Source organism: Apodemus sylvaticus, chromosome 3 (assembly GCF_947179515.1).
Source record: "Apodemus sylvaticus chromosome 3, mApoSyl1.1, whole genome shotgun sequence".
In the NCBI taxonomy this organism is placed as follows: Eukaryota; Metazoa; Chordata; class Mammalia; order Rodentia; family Muridae; genus Apodemus; species Apodemus sylvaticus.
In genome coordinates, this window is record NC_067474.1 from 135,139,076 (window position 1) to 135,145,541 (window position 6,466).

A 6,466-nucleotide genomic window follows, 5' to 3' on the forward strand; every position below is an offset into this window, starting at 1 on the left:
AGGAGGCACACTCAGTTGCTAAGGCCATCCTAACAAAGTGGATCTGTTGTCTCACAGAAATGGAAGCCGAAGTCCCAAGGTTAAGGTGGAAGCAGGGCTGTGCAGCTTCTGAAGGCTCGGGTGGCAATGGCAGTGGTCAGTGGCCTTATCTCAAGGACACAGCACTCTGGTCTCTTCTCCGCTGCTCACTAACATGGAGTTCCTCCAGGTCTGCCTTCTCAGGGCCACCTCCTGCTGTCTGTCTCTATGTCTCATCTTCCTATAAAGATTGTGGTGCTCCTGCTATTCTACTATGTCCTCTTCTTAATTAATTATATTAGTTCATATTTTATTCCCAAATACGCATCACATGGTAAGGCTCCAGGAAGGACTGCAAGTGCACCCAGAAGCAGTGAACCCGGAAGCAGAGGGGTCACAGAAACTGTGGGACGCGCAGACGGGAAGGTTTACATTCCAGTTTTGCCTTCCTCACTGTTGTCTGACTGAGCAACTGAGGTGCGTGTCTCACCAGCCTCCCACAGTGGTGGCACGGGAAACTCAGAGAAGGGATGATAAAATAGGGACTGATGTGTCCCGCAGCCTTATTGCCCTTCCTTGTGACCTCTCCTCTGACCCCAAGTCTATTATTCTCTCTCTGATTCAATAGTACTTTGGAGCCAAATGTTCTTGGTTGAGTCATTTGTCACTAATGTGTGTGTGTGTGTGTGTGTGTGTGTGTGTGTGTGTGTGTGTATTGGAAGCGGGCAAGCTGGTTATCTCAAAGGTACGTAGGGGCAAAGCTCTGAGGTCACTTTGCAAATAGGATGTTTTGGATTCTCAAGACCCAGTCATAAGCATCAAGAGGAAGCACTAAACAGTATGAGAGTTCTAGAAGGCTGCTTCTTTTACTGTGCCTCTCTGGCCAGGTCCCTAGGCCCTCCGAACCACAAACCCAGCAGACTTTCTTAAGCCAATGAGCCTCTGTCTCTGAGCCCCCTGTAGCCAAGCTGGCTATTGCCTAGTCACTAGATGCTAGGCTGTGGGAAGAGACAGTGAGCATCAGCCTTAGCAGGCATCTCCCATATGACCCGAGCCTTGCTGCTCACTTCAGTTTTCCCATTCCAAGGTAGAGCTAGCCCCAAACCGAGTGGAATTAAAGTAGTTCAAATGCAGCTGTATGAATTTCATGACACTGGTTTTTTTTTGGCTAATAGCTTCTTGGTCTTGCCTTGTGTTCCCTAAGGCCCATGAAAAGCCTTCCTACCTCCCAGGCTAACTGTGGGTCTCATGGTGAAAGGCATCTTAGAACCCAAGCAAGGCGTCTGGTGAAATTGGCAGTTAGATCAAGCACTTTAATGGAAGTGGCCAGGAGGAGCGGGGAGGAGGAGGAGGCCTCTCTGTGCAGGGGGCATGAACTGTGGTACCTGAGAGTCCTGCTCTGCACTAGTGGCCACTATCACCCGTCTGAGGATGGGAAAACGGGGCATCATCTGAGGTACTGAACATCTCAGTCCCCTGCCCAACTCCTACATAGAAATCTTCAGCACATGGTGATATGGGCAGTGGTCAACCCATGGGAATGAAGACCTCACAAGGCACAGGGCATACCAACGCCTAGCGTTTAGACTAGTTACCAGAACTCTTTATACATTATTTTTATATCTTGCTGCATTAGTCCTAAGGAACTATGACAATGACAACGATACTAACATTTACCAAGTGCAGGTGCACTTCTCACTTGATCCTTACTGAACGTGAGAGTCTGGCAGTATTTTAAAAGGGATAGCAGAGGCTCAGAGACAGAATAATGTCCCTCAGGTCACAGAGCCAGGCTCTAAGCCAGGGCACTCCCACTGTAAAGTCTATGCTTCCCTCCCACTGCAGCTGATTTCTTTCTTTCTTTCTTTCTTTCTTTCTTTCTTTCTTTCTCTCTCTCTCTCTCTCTCTCTCTCTCTCTCTCTCTCTCTCTCTCTTTCTTTTTTTTTTTTTTTTTAAAATCTGGCCACTGTCTATACAGGCAGCTAATGCCAAGCATGGATGGCCTAGCCTGCCCAGACAATGTCTGAGACAGGGTTTGCCAGTTTCTACCCTGAGTGTTATCTGAAACCACATGCTTGTTTAGGACTCACTCTTTAGTCCTTGCAATGTAATACTTGGGTTGGACCTACTGAGGCCAAGCCAGGAACATGTCCCACACCAATGCTAGTGTCCCCCTCTTTCAAGCCTCTGGTCAACCCAAGTGCCAAGTGGCAGCCCTCCAGTGGGCTTGACCCTGCCTGAGATCCTGAGACCTGGGCATATCCCTGCCTGCCTGGCAGACTCTTGTATCCTACTTCTCTTCTTGCACTGAGTATGGTTTGCATCTGCCCATCCAAAATAAATACCCCATTAGCTGCAGGGCCCTGGGCCACATGTGCATCAATGTTTTCTCTTCAACTACCATTCAAAGGGATCTCACTTAGCAAAGGGACCTCACCCCATACACACCGACCCTAAGCTTGGCTCCTTTCTGCTTGCTTATACTCAACCAAGGTTTCTACCCCCACCTTCTATCCCATAACGTGGAGAGGGCACAGGAATTTAGCCTAATGATCCTTGTATATAATATTAGCTCCAATTAAATGTCATTGGCATGTCACTTTCCTTAGCAAGGAGCCAGCATTGACAATACCTTCTTCATAGAGCTGTGGTAAGGAGGATAAGAGAAAATATAACAAAGATGTGCCAGGTGGTGGTGGCATACGCCTTTAATCCCAGCACTTGGGAGGCAGAGGCAGGCAGATTTCTGAGTTCGAAGCCAACCTGGTCTACAGAGTGGTTCCAGGACAGCCAGGGCTACACAGAGAAACCCTGTCTCGGAAAAAAACAAAACAAAACAAACGCAAACAAAGACATGTCTGGAGAGCTGATAACATGTGGCCTTCTACCCAGTACACCTGAAGGTGTTTAGCTGGCTCTGAGATGCCATCTTGGCAAGTTGACTATCCAACCTGGTTCTTTGTTCTGGGACATCTCCCCTTAGCTCTCTCCCTCAGCACCTGTTCATCCTCCAAGTTTGTCACAGAGCGAGGCAGTTGTCTAGGAGTGGCACAGAGTAGGTACTTCAAAACTCTTGGCTATTCTTCTAACATTATCATATGAATAAGATGTAATTCAAGGTCAGCTCTGTACACTGACTGGCTGTGTTAGTCACTTTCCATTATTATGACAATATGACTGAGCTAATCAACATATGAAGAAGAATGGTATCTTGGCTCTTGGTTTCAGAGGTTTCCATCTGAAGTCACTGGGTGCATTGCCCATGAGCCCATGGCAAGGCAGTATGTCTGGCAGGAAGGATGTGTCACAGAAGGCTTCTTAGCACAGCTGGAAGTAAAGAAAGGAAATAGAGACCACAGTCCTACTAGCCTCTAAGACCCAGGCGCTAGGGGCTAGCTCCTCAGTAATGTGCAAAAACCTGAGTTTGACCTTAAAAGTGCAAGGACCTGATAGAGTTTGACTTCCAGCAGCCACATAAAAATGCCAAGCCTGGTGGCATGCACTTAGCACTCCAGTACTGAGGAGGTGGAAAGAGAAGGAAGGATCCCTGGGGGGTCACTGGCAATGCCAGACCCTATCTCAAAGGAAGGGGGGGAGACACCATTCCTGACTATGATACCCAAAGTTATCCTCTGACTTAAACACACACACATGCACATGTACACCCTGTGTATGTGTAACTGCACATAAACATATACATGTATATGCACATTTAAAAAACACATGACCCCCAAATGACCTAGCCTCTTAAAGGTTCTATACACACACATGTCCATAGTACCACAGGCTGGGGACCAACCTGTCATCATGTGGGACTCAAGGTCCAAATGACAGCACTAAACAAATACACAAGAATGCCAGAAACACATGAAAAAGACCACCAAAGAGTGGTGGGTGCACCAGGGGCATACTGGTGGTCTAGGCTCTGTCACCACAGTACAGTGGGTACAAGTGTTACCTTGCTGCCTGCCGGGAAGCATAGAGCTAAATCTTGTTTTTTGACTGCAGTAACTACCCTCAGTTTAAGCTTATGGCTCATTCCCTCTTCTCATTTTGTTAGAAAGCCCTTCCCCCTTCCCCCACTGAATGGGCCTATTGTTGTTGTATATGTCATTTTCTAAAAATTAGAGTCTACCCCAAATCCTTTTTAGGAAGTAAATGTGGCAAGAATGATGAATGAGGGAAAGAAGCCCAGATGCAGGAAGCAAGTCACACGTGAAGTAAAGACACTGGCAAGGCTACTCTCTCGTGCTGACAAGGGCTTCCCACCTTGGAAGTCACTGTAGCTGTCACCTCCTCTGTGAAGCTTCCCTGGGACTGATCCCTTTGGACACTGCATTCTTCAGAGTCCATCAGCAAAACGCAACCAATAAGAGACAGGCAAAAGATGATAGATGGAGACAGACAAAAGATAGGTAGAGAGAGGGAGAAGACAGATAAGAGGCAGACAATAGATGATTAATAGAGATAGATGAAAGATAGGAAGAGAGAGAGAGAGAAAATAGATATTGAGAGCCTGGGGCTATAGTTCCGTGTGTGAGGCCCTAGGTCTAATAACTAGGATTATTTCTGATTAAAGTCCCCAAAATAGATATAAATAGAAGATAAATATATAGAGACAGAAGATAGATAAATAGATATAGATTGAAGATATAAGGTAGAGAGTTATAGTAGAAGATTGAAATAGATGGATGGCTAGCTAGCCAAATAGAAAAATAGATAGATGATAGACAATACATAACAGCTGGCTTGTAATTATGCAAGCTGAGCAGTCCTATAGAAACTAGGTAGATAGAAGATAAGTTTAGATAGATAGATAGATAGATAGATAGATAGATAGATAGATAGATAGATAGACAGATAAGTAGATGGAGACAGACAGCTCATACTAAATAACTGACTCATGCAATTATTGAAACTGAGAAACTTCACAATCTTCCCTTTTCAAGGTGGAGACAAAGGGTGTCAGTGGTGTAGTTCTATTAACCTGGAGATTGAAGAAGCAGGAGAGACAGGTATGAAAATCTTAGTGCAAGGACAGCAAGGTGGTACAACATGCCATTTCCAACAGGCAGGCAGGTTCAGCTCAGATAGTGCCCATACACGATACGGAGTCCAACCTCCTTCAAGTTCACTAATTCAAAGGCAGATCCCCTCTGGAAACACCTCCCAGACACCCAGAAATAACATTTAATCTGTACACCCGTGGGCCTAGTTAAGGCCACACAAAATTAAGCGCTACAGTGCACCAGCAGCTCCTCCTCTGTTTCTTGGGCACTTTTTTGTTGTTTCCAGGTTCTCTGCTGTAATTCTCCATTCTCACACCCATCTATTAGCCTGTGGGCTCCTGATGAGCATGGCCATTGTCTTCATAGTCTCTCTCTCAAGCCAGGGCAGGACCAGTGTAAACAGGGAAAACATAGATGCCGAGAGGGAAACATGGGTCTCTCAGTGAACTCAAGCTACAGCTTATAGAAGAGATGCAGAAGGAGTGTGTGCCTTTAGCAGGCACAGTGTGGAATGGTGCCGAGGACAAAGGCCTCAGGCAGGCAGATGTGAGGTGAATACTGCGCTATCCCTCTCTGGCCATGCAACTTTAAATATGTTACCATAGTTCTTTAGGTCTCAGTACCCACTGCCACTGTCACTAAAGGGATGTGTGTGCCTATTCCTGGTCTTTCAGAGCATATTAAACTTCAGACATCACAGCAGCCAGGGCTGCCTCCATTCATCTGTGCCCTGTGACTGCCCTCAGGCCCTGATCTTAGAAGTCCATGTCCTATTACTTTAATTGTCAACTTGACACAACCTAGAGTTATTGAGTCTCAGGTGAGAGATTGCTCATATCAAATTAGCGGGGATGTCTGTAGGAGATTGTCTTGATTGTTCATTGATGTAGGAGGGTCAAGTCCACTGTGGGCGGCACCATTCCCTGGGCGGGTGGTTCTGGGCTGCATAAGAAAACTAGCTAAGTATGAGCAGGAGCAAGCCACCAAGCAGCATTTCTCCGTGGTTTCTGATTCAAGACTCAGCTGAGTTCTTGCTCTGAACTCCCTCAGTGATGGACTGCAACCTGCCAGTGTAAGCCAAAGAAACCTTGCTGTTATTAACAGTGTACTTTCAGTGAAGTGATTATTAAGATGCTATTTTCTAGTAGCTGTGAACATGCAGGGCATCCTGTGGCTGGGGACAGTGCAGTCTATAAAGTGCTCTATTTATAAAAAGGCCTGGCTCCTGACTCAGGGTGCTATGGCGAGAGCTGCCGCCTAGCCTATCCTTAGTCACAATCTCATCTGCCTCTTTGTTGCCCTTTCTGTTCAGTTCTGTGGAGGACTAAGCATGGGGTTGGAGTCTCAGAGCCTTGGCTTTCCATCCTCAGGCATCACCTGCCACCTGTAGGACTCTGAGCACACTGCTGCTCTTGGCAGAGGCTTCTTCTCCAAGTCTG